Raw genomic sequence first — 13,645 nt, forward strand, 5'->3', positions numbered from 1 at the left:
TGACCACAAAGTACCCAACATCAGATGGCTACTTTCAGCAGGATAATGCGCCATGTCATAAAGCTGGAATCATCTCAGACTGGTTTCTTGAACATGACAATGAGTTCACTGTACTCAAATGGCCTCCACAGTCACCAGATCTCAATCCAATAGAGCATCTTTGGGATGTGGTGGAACGGGAGATTCGCATCATGGATGTGCAGCCGACAAATCTGCGGCAACTGTGTGATGCCATCATGTCAATATGGACCAAAATCTCTGAGGAATGCTTCCAGCACCTTGTTGAATCTATGCCACGAAGAATTGAGACAGTTCTGAAGGCAAAAGGGGGTCCAACCCGTTACTAGCATGGTGTACCTAATAAAGTGGCCGGTGGGTGTACATACACATACAGCATGTATACTCCATATACACACATACAGCATACTCATACATACAGTATATACACATCACATATTCACAAATAACATATACACACATACAAAAAAAACACACATGCACACAATACCAGATACAGACAAACAGCATACACACAAACTTATAGTATATACACACCACTCACAAACCCAGTTCTCAAGATGCTGGGGCCCCCTGACAGTGTGGGTCCTATAGCAGTCGCTATGACTACTACTCCTGTAGTTACTCCCATGCTATGGCTTCCTGATAGATCCTGCAGCTGGCTGCTCTGCTGGGGGCGTTTACGTCTGGTCCTGCCAGTTCCTGGTGCAGACTATAGGCAGAATGCCGAAACAGCAAGTGGCCCCATTCATGCTCACTTTCTGTGGATTTGGTATAAGGGTGTAAAGAGTCGCAATTTCAAACCTGATAAATCTTCCCCTATGAGCACTAGCTGCTCCTTCACTCTTATGTCTCTTCAGGTATTAATGGGAATTTATACCGATTTGTTATGATGTTTGATATTATGGAGGGTTTTTTTTAAACCATAAAAATCATAGGTTTTGGGAACAAAAGTCTTTTTGATGACACATTGATCCCAGTATTTATTTCCTGACTGGCATAATTTTGGTCAGGAACTAATTATTCCTGAGGGCCAATCAGCATTTTAAGAAAGCATGTTCTTATCATCGTAAGGAGTAAATTTTGGGAGGAACTCTATCTCTATCATAGTCTCAAAATCCTACATATTTATAGCACAAGTGAACCTAGCTAAAAGAGGTTTCCAGAGGTTGAAAAACATTGTTGGTTTCGTCCAAGCGTCACACCTGACCATGGGTTGTGTCGGTATTTCAACTCATCTACCTGAATGAATAGAGCTGTATAATTTGAAATACCTGCAAAAGCCATGGTCAGGTGTGGCGCTGTTTTACGAAGAAAGTAGCCCCATTTTGCATCCTCCGGAAAAACGTTTTAACTCCAATGTGTTATGTTAAAACATGCACACAAATTTTTATTTTTGGCCGAGTGCTTGCCATTGTTCCTACTGCAAGAACACGGCCCCATAGATTTCATGGTGGTCCTACACATGGCCATGGTTTCTATTGCCCCCTGTAAGAGACTCAAGAGCCAGAAACAGCAGAACACGTAGCCTTAAATGGATCCATTTTGGATAATGTGATGCCTCTGTCCTACTAATGTCCACCAACATCAATGTGCTGAAGCAATGTTAAAGTGGGCAAAAAAAATTTCCAACAGATTGATTTTCGAGACTAAGAAAACCAAACAGCAACTCCAAGTTATCACCGCTTCCAGGAGGTTCTCGAAGCTATTGATTCATGTGAGGTAAGTTCATAGTTTTTCACACATGGTTTTTTCATTTTGGCTTAATTTTTGTTAATCAATACAGAATCGATAGTGTGTTGTTGTTCAACTTAAGTGGTATTTGCCTCATTTAAAATCTTCTAAAAACTAAATGTTTAATTATGTCTGGATATGCAAATCCATAGAATTCAAAAGGGGGGAAGCTTTATTTTTCTAATGACTATATTTATATAACAACCTTTCCGTGTTGAGTCGTAAAATTAGCTATATATCCATTTATTGACTGAATCTGTGGACAATTATTACATTGTGTTTTTGAAAAAAAGCAAGTGTGGTTTATTTCAACCTTTATGTAACATAAGTAAAATTCTCATAACTATTTTAAGGTTACATTAAAGGAATTCTTTATTAGACAAACAAGTCCATTAAGGAAAATAAAATAATTTGGTCTTTAAAATAAGCACCAAAAATCATTATAACATTTTCTGGGGAGTAAACTACAAAAACACTTCCTTCTGTAAACAGAATCACCGTGAAGGAGGTTCAATCAATACTGCAGCAAAACAGAATTATTAAAAATGATGTCCATAAAGACTGCAAAAACAACTTGTGTTGTGTTTTATGACCATTCTTATGTGATTCTGACTTTGACAATAAAAGTCACAATGTGCCCAATATTACCTATATATTATAGCCTTGGAAATAGAAATCATATATACACAAAACGCCTGGTTACAGAGTGTGTAAAATCAACGTCAATATTGACCATTATGAAGTATATCACACTTCTGTGTATTCGGGGGAAGCTCCTTTACCAACCTTAAAACTAATAATCTGAAATGCTCAATAAGACCGGCAAGAAGATGGATTCACGATTTTTCACAATGTACAGATATACTATTTACAGTGGGTACCTAAGGTTTTCAGACCCCTTCATTTTCCACTCTTTGTTTCATTGCTGCAAATCCGTAAGTGCTATTTTTTTGTTCGTTATTCTTTACTAAGCACCCCATCTTGACAGAAATAAAACAGAAATGTAGATATTTTTGCTAATTTATTCAACTAGAACTGAAATATCACATGGTCATCATAAGTTTTCAGGCCCTTTGCTGTGACACTCATATTTAAATCTATTGAACATGTTCATTTCCTTTTGATCCTCATTGAGATGGTTCTACTCCTACATTGGAAGCCAGCTGTGTTTAATTAAACAGATTGGACTTGATTAGGAAAGGCACACACCTGTCTATATAAGACCTCACAGCTTACAGTGCATGACAAAGCACATGAGAATCATGAGGTCTGAGGAACTGTCCAAGGAGTTCAAAGACAAAATTGCGGCAAGGTACAGATCTGGATATGGTTACAAAAGAATTTCTGCAGCACTCAAGGTTTCTAAGAGCACAGTGGCCTCCATAATCCTTAAATGGAAGAATTGGCATGGCCACAACTCTCCCGCATCCTGGCTGTCCAGAAATCTTGGGGGAAGAGCCTTGCTGAGAGAGGTAAAGGAGAACCCCAAGATCACAGTGGCTGAGCTCCATAGATGCAGAGGGAGATGAGAGAAAGTTCCACAAAGTCAACTATCACTGCAGTCCTCCACCAGTCGTGGACCTTATGGCAAAATATGGCAAAAATAGAAAGCACAAAAATTGTGCTGAAAAACGTATACATAATAATAATAATCTTTATTTACATAGCGCCATCATATTCCGTAGCGCTTTACAAATCATAGGGGACAAATACAAATATAATAAAACATGACAGAGCACAAAACTATCAAATAGAACAAAAGGAGTGAGGTCCCTGCTCGCAAGAGCTTACAGTCTAAGAGGAAGAGTGGGGTGACACAAGAGGTAAAAAGCTTATATAATGGTCCAGCCATTCTTCAAAAGGGAATAGAACAAAATATAATATAATAAACAGAAGTGCTGTCGCTTGACCCAGTCATCAGCTGTCATCTTATATACAAAGTCCAGGGTGAATGGGACTGCAGAGAAGCCTGGTGCCTGCTGGTTGCTGGATAACAGATGGGAGGAAGACACATGACGGGTTAGTAAAAAAAAGAGTTGAAACTTCATGCAGTTAACGAGTGTTATAGGCTTGCCTAAAGAGATGGGTTTTAGGAGCACGTTTGAAACTTTGAAGGTTAGGTGTTAGTCTGATAGTTCGGGGCAGAGCATTCCATAGAATGAGTGGAGACACGAATGGGAGGTTCGAACTAGGGTAGAGGTAAACCTAAGATCACTGGCGGATCTAAGAGCACGGGTTGGCGATAGACTGAGATGCGAGAAGAGAGATAGGTAGGTGCAGCATTATGCAGAGCTTTATGGATGAGGGTTATTATTTTAAACTGTATTCGAAAGGTGACTGGCATGAACTGGAGGCATCTGTGAAGCATTTAGTCTAAAAGACGAGCTTGGCTGCTGCATTAAGAATAGATTGGAGAGGAAGTGGAAGACCGGTTAGTAGAGAGTTACAGTGGTCTAGACAAGAGTGAATCAGAGAAACAGTTAGCATTTTACAGGTTTCAAATGTGAAAATTGGGCGGATTCTAGAGATATTTGTGACAGGCATGCGGCAAGAACGAGCAAGAGATTGAATGTGTGACTAAAGGAGAGGTCTGAGTCCAGAACCACCCCAAGACCACGGGCCTGCTACTTTGGGGTTATGGTGACCCCACAGACTGATATGGAGAGGTTAGGATAGGCTCTGTTAGTGGATGGTGGAAAGACAAGAAGTACAATAATTACCTCTATTTGCTATGGATAACGACTAATGCTCTAGGTTTTGTAGATGTGGTTGTTTCCTTACCATTTTTCTCTGTCTACAGCCATTGGGGCCAATCTAGTAAGACTCACATTTTGTGTACCAGTCTTAAACATTGGAAAACCCAGCATAAGACATGCCGGAACTACTAAGTTGTTCCGACCCCTTAGTGATTCCAGCGTAGCACTATTGTGCTGGAATTCAAATTTAGCGCATGTGCAGTCTTGCATAGATTTCAGCTTTAACCTGCAAAACTTTTTGATGTGGGTTATGACCCAGCTTTGCACCCCGCTGTCTTCACTTTTTTTTTATACTTATAGAAGACCATTTTAAGCTGCTTATTTTAAAAAAAAATGAGGTATGACAAGATTATCCAACCCAATGACTTTACAGGCAGTCACCACGTTAAGTACAGGGTAGAGTCTTTAGGTTTGTTCTTAAGTTCACTTTGTATGTAAGTCGGAACAGGTATACTTTGTGAAGTATAACTCTTTGTTCAAGGGCACAAAGATTTACAATAAATCTTCATTGCAGATAACTTTTATGATGCTTAGTTCAGTAAATTAGCAGCATCCAGAGAGCATCACTAGAGGTCACAGTGGGCAGAGAGGTCTGTCTGTAATTTGGGGTCGTCTGTAAGTTGGCGTTCCAACACCTGTTCTCAAATTTTGCAGTATATAAACTGGCATATGTATCCTCATTACTCATGTAAGGCATGCTAAACCCTATAATAACATTACACAATAACAAGTAGATGTCACCTTAAATGGGGCATCGAGTTTGCATGTTATATGGACATCAAGAGACTTTTGTCCAAGAAATGGAAGCAAGCCAAAACGAAGGAAGAGTAGTTGGACTGCCAGACAACTTTCACAATGAAAGAGCAGTAGATAGTTTAAATGAATGCAAATAACTTCTTCATGCAGCCCCATAATGAGGTCCTAGCTAGAGATAGAACACCACCAAGCATGGCAGGTGCAAGCTGACATGCCAAGCTGAGGAGATCCAATCGGAAACATCCTGCTCTTTTTATTGTCATCTGGCTTTGCTCACGAAAGATGAGTTTGATTGGCAGATGCATCAAGGTTCACACTTTATTGGTTTTTGCAAAAGAGCCAGATCTGCCAATTTAGACAGGGGAGTGACACAGAAGTTTCCATCTAAATGGACTAATTTTTCTATGGGGAATACTCCGGCAGAGAGCACGGATGCAGGCGGAATCCTGTTTTATTTTTTTTTTTAACTAGGACTGAATGACAAATATAACGACAGTTCAGAGCTGACGGAACATCAGCATTTGACGCTTCACAGGGGAGCTGCGAACTAAACAATAGCAAAGAAATTGCATTAGAAGCAGCTTGGAAAGATGGAGTACAGAATGGTGAAAAGTACAACTCCTTAACTGGATAAGGTATTCTCTATTCACATATTCCCAAATGTTGTAGGAAAAAGGTTAGTAAAGAAGTTGGCAAGCCATTTCCGCCACGCAGGTGGGCAGTATTTTTCTGCGACGTTTGCCAGAATCCAGTATGAGATATAATTGGGGTTGGATATACATGTACAATGTTGGTTGAAAAGCACTGACTCTTAGAACAGAACTGTCCACTGAAGCATGCTGCCATTTTTGCTTCTTGCGCTGGATTGTTAGAATTTTAATAAGGTGACAGATTATTCAACCTCTTCACTGTGTAGTTGAGGCAGTGTCTGTCATAACACATGGAAGCAGCAGGTTTTTTTGTAGCCACATAGGCATTGTTTGTTAAATTGTTATATTACATCAGCTAAATTATTTTTTCCTACCTGTAACATGTAGTTATCATAAAGCTACTGTATGAGTAATTGAGGGCATATAAATATGGTTACAAAAAAAAAAAACTTGAATAGAAAATGAAACATTTGTGCAACTCACCCTGTTTGTAGTGGAGATCTTACACCAAGGAGTATATAGCCATGTAAATCCAACACGTGGGGGTGGTGCATGGGTTAGTGGAGATCAAGGCTACGCGTTTGTGCTCTTGGTCATGGCAAAATTACTAAATGGCAACATAAAATATTTAAAAGAAACACCAACCAATCCCACAGAAGGGTTGTGTAATTACACGTGGTGCTTTGCGTTACAGGTGGAATACAAGAGCACAAGATGCTTGAAACGCGTAGGCTTGATGTCCACTAACCCATGATGTTTTAAAAGAGACCTAAATAAAGATTTAAGATTTTTATGGATGTGCCACAATCATCTTCTTTCATCTGGAATCACTAGTAGTAAATGTACATTAGCTATAGTAGAGACTAGTAATGTCTGTACATTTTGTAAGTTCCCCACCAGTTTTTTGTAAAAGTTCCTTTCCTCCCATCATGTTTTTGAAATGGGAGACCTCATCTATGTGATGTTGGAGCTATGCTGTGTTCCTCCTTGCTCATCCCTCTCCTCCAACCCTACATCTCATGTTTCATCCCTTTCCTCAAAAATTACTGTGTACTGCTTTAAAGGGCTTATAGTTTCATAGTTTTATAACAGATAAGATTGGAAAAAGGTTCAGGTTCATCAAGGTCAAATTATAACTTGAAAGCAAGTTTTCTGGTTTACAAGGCTTAAAAAATTAGCAACTGTCCCCCACCCTCATCCTAGATGAGGCAAGCAGGGACCCATAGTTAGACTGCTTGTTAGACAAGTCATCAGCCTAGTGATTCATTATACTGTCTTTTTTGCTGTATAGATGACCCTTTTTACTTGTACCCTTGACTACTCTTTACCTTATAAGTTTTTACCTCACCGCCATCCTGGTTTTGACTCGGTTTGTCTGACCTCTTTATTTGTATGCTTTTCTCTCTTGTTTGTTTGTTTTCCCATTCTGTGCACAAACCCAGAGTAGGGACCGTCGCCTAGTTGTATTGGTGATATAGCACGGGGCTGGCAAGTAGGCAGGGACAGAGGTTGTTAGAGGCGCATGGCTTGCACTTCTTTCCTGTCTTAACACTGTATACAGACATGAAATAAGGATTAGGACATTACTGCAACAATAAGATATGTGGGCTATTGACCATGTTCTAACTCGTTTTCATAAAAAATTGGTGGTTGACCAAAAATATCCAATCAAACAACTTCTTATTGACTTGAAATGAGAGCACACTTTCATTCTGGTTAAGTCTCCATTCAATAGTAATTAGTAATAGTTCCAATGCTGTAAAAAAGTGTCCAATGAAACAATATGGCCCTTTCTAAAATTATTTGTGCATTAATGTGGTAGTAACATTTACATTTATTGCTGCATATGGTAAAAATACTTCCACAGATCATAAAAGGTTACCACCCTCTGGGCTAGCAGAAGCTAATTACATATATTTTGAACAGATTATTGGTTTTTAAAAAGAAAAACCCAAAATGCATTTATGGAGCAATCAAATGAGCTTGTCATTTGGCATTATGTACTTGGAAACAGAACCTCTGTAAGGTCTCTTTCACACTTGCATTCACACTAAGACTTATGGAGACTTTGCCAATTAAGGCCGCCTTTTAGACGTCTGGAGACTTAAAGCCATTGATGCTCCACTAGGGGATTGTAGAAAATATGCAAATAAGTTTTCCAGGATGGGATAAGGAAAACCACACCTCTTTTAGCTACCTTGTAAACCAGTTTCCCACACTGTACTGAAGAGATGCATCTACATCAAAACAGTGCTGTCTACAGTTGGGAATCTGTTGCTTCTGGAAACTGTATACAGGTTTGCTTTTAATTCTGCATCATGTCATTAGGCTTCCTGAAAGGCATGCTTGATGTCAAGGGAGTTGCCTTGCAAGGTAGCTAAAAGAGGTGTGGTTTTCCTTATCCTGTCCTGGAAAACTTATTTGCATATTTTCTCATTTGTGATGCATCTCCACAGACTTGTAAGGTGATGCTTTTCACTTGCGTAACTCGCAATAGTAGAGTATGCTGAGACTTTCAATTGTGTTAAAAAAAATGTGTTTGTGTGCATGACAAAACCCATTGCGGGTCATTTGTCTTATCTCTGTTTGTTTTTGCTACTTTTTGCCTTTCTTTTTTCCATGTGCATCTCACTTTTTACTTCTGTTAAATGGATTTTTTTTCAGATCTGTTTTTGAGACATTTGTTACAAATGTTGCAAAAATGTTGCACAAATGTCTCAAGTCAGTTCTTTCCATTTTCTAAGTTTTCCTTAAGTATGGTTTCACCTGGAGTTTTTTGTGCCAAAAAATGTCCCAAATATTAGACAATATGTAATAATGAAATGTCATTTATAACATTTAGCACACCTGAAATAGAAGATAAATGTGTCTGATAAAAAACAAATGTCTGCTACACATTTCAAAATGTCCCCAAAAAGGCGGAAAAATTGTAATGCGCCAAAAAATGTCTCAAAAAAGAAAGAAAAAACAGGAAGAAAAATAAAGATAAATGACCCCCATTGAGTACAATTGGACAGAGTGCAATGTGATTTCTGTAGTTCTGCATTGGAACACATTTTGGGCAGGGGAGTGGAGAGATTTCTAAAAACGTGCTATACTAGCCGTCCCCTACTTAAGAACACTCGACTTACATACGACCCCTAGTTACAAACGGACCTCTGGATATTGGTAATTTATTGTACTTTAGTCCTAGGCTACAATAAACAGCTGTAAAAGTTATCACAGGCGTCTGTAATGGATCTTTAGTGTTAATCCTGATTCTTATGACAACCCAACATTTTTAAAATCCAATTGTCACAGAGACCAAAAAAGTTCTGTCTGGGCTTACAATGATAAAATATACAGTTCCGACTTACATACAAATTCAACTTAAGAACAAACCTACAGACCCTATCTTGTATGTAACCCGGGGACTGTCTGTATTAAGGGTAGGGGTTGAGGCTAATTTGATGGAACTGTCATTAAAAACTTGGTACTATTCAGGATTTTTGGCAAGTCTGTAATCACTGTTTAACATAAGGACTAATCTAGAGAAATCCTAAAAGGAACACTTGGAAAGGTCAGACTGTGAGTCCTCCAGATTTCTAGCAAGTAATATTTTTAAATACAATTCAGATGACTCAGCTAAAAGAGATTGGTACATTCCCGCCCAGCAGAAGATGGTATTTCTATTTTCAATGTTAATGTAATCCAGCCAACTGCTCCACCACACTTCCCTATTTATTGTCTTCTATCTTGTCAGGTAAGGACATCCAGTGCTGAATACTGAAATCTACAAGATTAATATGCTTTTGTTCATGATTGTATATGCATTTTCTTTTCCAACCCCCAATAGATAAAAGCACATTTTTGCAGATGGGAATCAGCACCAAACAATCAATGATATCGTAGGGCACATGGGTTATCAAAGCAGATGACATCACTTTTGGCTTTGCATGCCCTTTATTTAGAGTATACTATAAGGCAGAAACTAGCAGATAAGGATTTTATTACTTGCAAGAAAGTTGCAAAAAAACTGATAAATGCATAAACTGAGATTTCCTGAGATTTTCCCAAGACTGCACCTACACATGGAGTTTTGTATGAGAGGTTTTTTTTAGCCTAAGTTATTTTAGCCTGGAAGGAATTAAAAAAGAATGGGAAATAAAAGAAAAAAAAAGATCCACTCAAAATCTACACCTCTAATCCCATTGAAATTATAAGGGCAAATCCAATTCGCTACAGCAATGTTTTATTGCAGTCTTAGAAACTGTAGCTTTAAAAAAAATTGGTGCTACCACAACCGCAGCAAAACCTCACTAAAATAATGCATGAATTGTGTAGGATTTAGATGGCTGCGTATACATTTGCATAGAAAATGAATATTTTGTGATCTTCACATAGCAGATAACCTTCCTTAATAAGACATATGGTAAAGGTAAACCTGTTTACCTCCTACAACAGTGATGGCGAACCTTTTAGAGACCAAGTTCCCAAACTGCAAACCAAAGTCTACGCTATTATTGCAGAGTGCCAACCCGGCTATTGAGCCTATAATTACCGACAATCCCACTCTATAAGGGACATATAATACTGCCACATGATGACCATTACCAGTACAACAAGATAAATACCACCATACTGATAATAAACAGACCACCATAGAAAGACCAACATCACCAATTATATCACAAAGCGGGAGCAAATACAGCGGGGAATACTACCCCCATCCAGTGAGGAACACTACCCCCATCCAGTGAGGAATACTACCCCCCTCCAGTGAGGAACACTACCCCCCTCCAGTGAGGAACACTACCCCCCTCCAATGAGGAACACTTCCCCCCTCCAATGAGGAACACTTCCCCCCTCCAATGAGGAACACTACCCCCCTCCACTGAGGAACACTTCCCCCCTCCACTGAGGAACACTTCCCCCCTCCACTGAGGAACACTTCCCCCCTCCACTGAGGAACACTTCCCCCCTCCACTGAGGAACACTACCCCCCTCCACTGAGGAACACTACCCCCATCCACTGAGGAACACTACCCCCACACAGCGAGTGTGGGTGCACTGAATTACAAAGTTACATGGAATCAGGCAGGTGAATTTTCGATCAAATGTCCCCATATGACAGCCGTCTGTGGCCATATATATATATATATATATATATATACACACTCACCAGCCACTTTATTAGCGATGGATGCAGGAACTCGGGCATCCATCGCTTAGTGAATCAAGCCGACCCAGAATCCTGGTCGGACAATGCACAGCAAAATCGCGACAGGACCGGGTAAGTAAATCTGCCCCGTTATGTTGGCAATAGACAGAGGTGTATCAAGAACCTCAACATAAAAGAAACCGTCAGTTTATATGCTTTCTCAGTAGGTAGATCTACAAAGTTAAAGTATAGGTTAACATACACTCACCTGCCACTTTATTAGGTACACCGTGCTAGTAACGGGTTGGACCCCCTTTTGCCTTCAGAACTGCCTCAATTCTTCGTGGCATAGATTCAACAAGGTGCTGGAAGCATTCCTCAGAGATTTTGGTCCATATTGACATGATGGCATCACACAGTTGCCGCAGATTTGTTGGCTGCACATCCATGATGCGAATCTCCCGTTCCACCACATCCCAAAGATGCTCTATTGGATTGAGATCTGGTGACTGTGGAGGCCATTTGAGTACAGTGAACTCATTGTCATGTTCAAGAAACCAGTCTGAGATGATTCCAGCTTTATGACATGGCGCATTATCCTGCTGAAAGTAGCCATCAGATGTTGGGTACATTGTGGTCATAAATGTACCCTACCATCCGAATGTCGCAGCAGAAATCGAGACTCATCAGACCAGGCAACGTTTTTCCAATCTTCTACTGTCCAATTTCGATGAGCTTGTGCAAATTGTAGCCTCAGTTTCCTGTTCTTAGCTGAAAGGAGTGGCACCCGGTGTGGTCTTCTGCTGCTGTAGCCCATCTGCCTCAAAGTTCGACATACTGTGCGTTCAGAGATGCTCTTCTGCCTACCTTGGTTGCAACGGGTGGCGATTTGAGTCACTGTTGCCTTTCTATCAGCTCAAACCAGTCTGCCCATTCTCCTCTGACCTCTGGCATCAACAAGGCATTTCCGCCCACAGAACTGCTGCTCACTGGATTTTTTTTCTTTTTCGGACCATTCTCTGTAAACCCTAGAGATGGTTGTGCTTCTGGCACCAACAACCATGCCACGTTCAAAGGCACTCAAATCACCTTTCTTCCCCATACTGATGCTCGGTTTGAACTGCAGGAGATTGTCTTGACCATGTCTACATGCCTAAATGCACTGAGTTGCCGCCATGTGATTGGCTGATTAGAAATTAAGTGTTAACGAGCAGTTGGACAGGTGTACCTAATAAAGTGGCCGGTGAGTGTATATATATCTCCCTTGGTCCTGAGCTCTGGGCACCTGTGCCATGCTGTCAGTGAGGGCAGTGTAGTGCACCCCAGGGTCACTGGCAGCATGGCACAGCAACAAGACAAGAGATCTGGGCCAAGGGCAGTATATATGTGGCTATGGGAAGCTTTCATACAGGGCAGTTTGGGACACTAAACAATAAGGACCTATAGTTATTTAGTGTCCCAAAGCTGGCTGCCTGTGACATATACACAGAGCAGCTCCTGCCTCCTCCTGTTACACTTATCTTTACAGGCTGCTGTATGCTCCTGCAGTTCCATCTCTCTCTCCTTGTGTTTCCGGGCTGCAGGGGAGGAGGGGGAGGGGGTAAGAGAATGTAAGGCAGCACTAGTGAGCACGGAGCAGCCTACAGTGAGAGATATCACTGGAGCACTCGGCGATCGGCAGCTTTTCCTGCTGGCCGAAGCTTCATTGATTCAAGATATAGACGGCAGGGGAGATGGTGCACGTGCCCGTGGAGAGGGCACGCGTGCCATAGGTTCGCCACAATTGTCCTACAAGATCCACTCGTGCCTTTGGCACATGGTTTGGAAACAGAATCTTATTTTATGGTAGTGTCATGGCCTTCTAAATTTGATAAGTACAGGTCATACATGTACGGCACATGGTGCTCTGCTTTCATTTTGTGACTTTGTAAGCAGAGATGCAATCTAGCAGGAGCCGATCTGCTACTCAACTGTAGAAGTCAACCAGGATCCTAGATAGATGCCTGGGGGGGATTTATTCAAATATTCACTCAAAAAAAAATTCCCTTTGGTGTCCAGTATCTTAGTAGTTTCAGACGCAGTCTACACCAGATCTATTGGTTTCAACTATAGTCTTTGTTACAGCCGGAAAATTATTATGGTATCCGAACAAATAAAAAGTTAGACCCCCATGTGTGTAAAATAGCTAAATCAGGGCAGGCGCCGGCACTGGGCATACCTGGGCAAGTTCCAGGGCCCAGGGCTGCTGGGGGTGCCCACATAAGGCTGTACACATGTAATCCATGAGGGTAAGGGGGACTGTAACTAATGAATCCATAGAGGGCGAGGGTGGCTTTATATAAAATAATCATGAGGGGGCTGGGAACAGAAGACTGTTTTAGTTCAGAATTTTTAATGCCACCACGTAAGTTCACTGAAAAAGGGCCTATGTCGTCCAGGGGCCTGCTGAAACCTGGACCCAACCCTGAGCTAAATAATGATTAAGGTTATTAAGGAGCTTTCAGGTGTGGTTATTATTGGAGTAATATACATTTTTGGTCACCGTTTTTGTGAAATGCCTGTGTGATCTTACTTTTATGCTGCCTGACCCT

Source organism: Engystomops pustulosus, chromosome 11, assembly GCF_040894005.1.
Source record: "Engystomops pustulosus chromosome 11, aEngPut4.maternal, whole genome shotgun sequence".
NCBI classification, from domain to species: domain Eukaryota; kingdom Metazoa; phylum Chordata; class Amphibia; order Anura; family Leptodactylidae; genus Engystomops; species Engystomops pustulosus.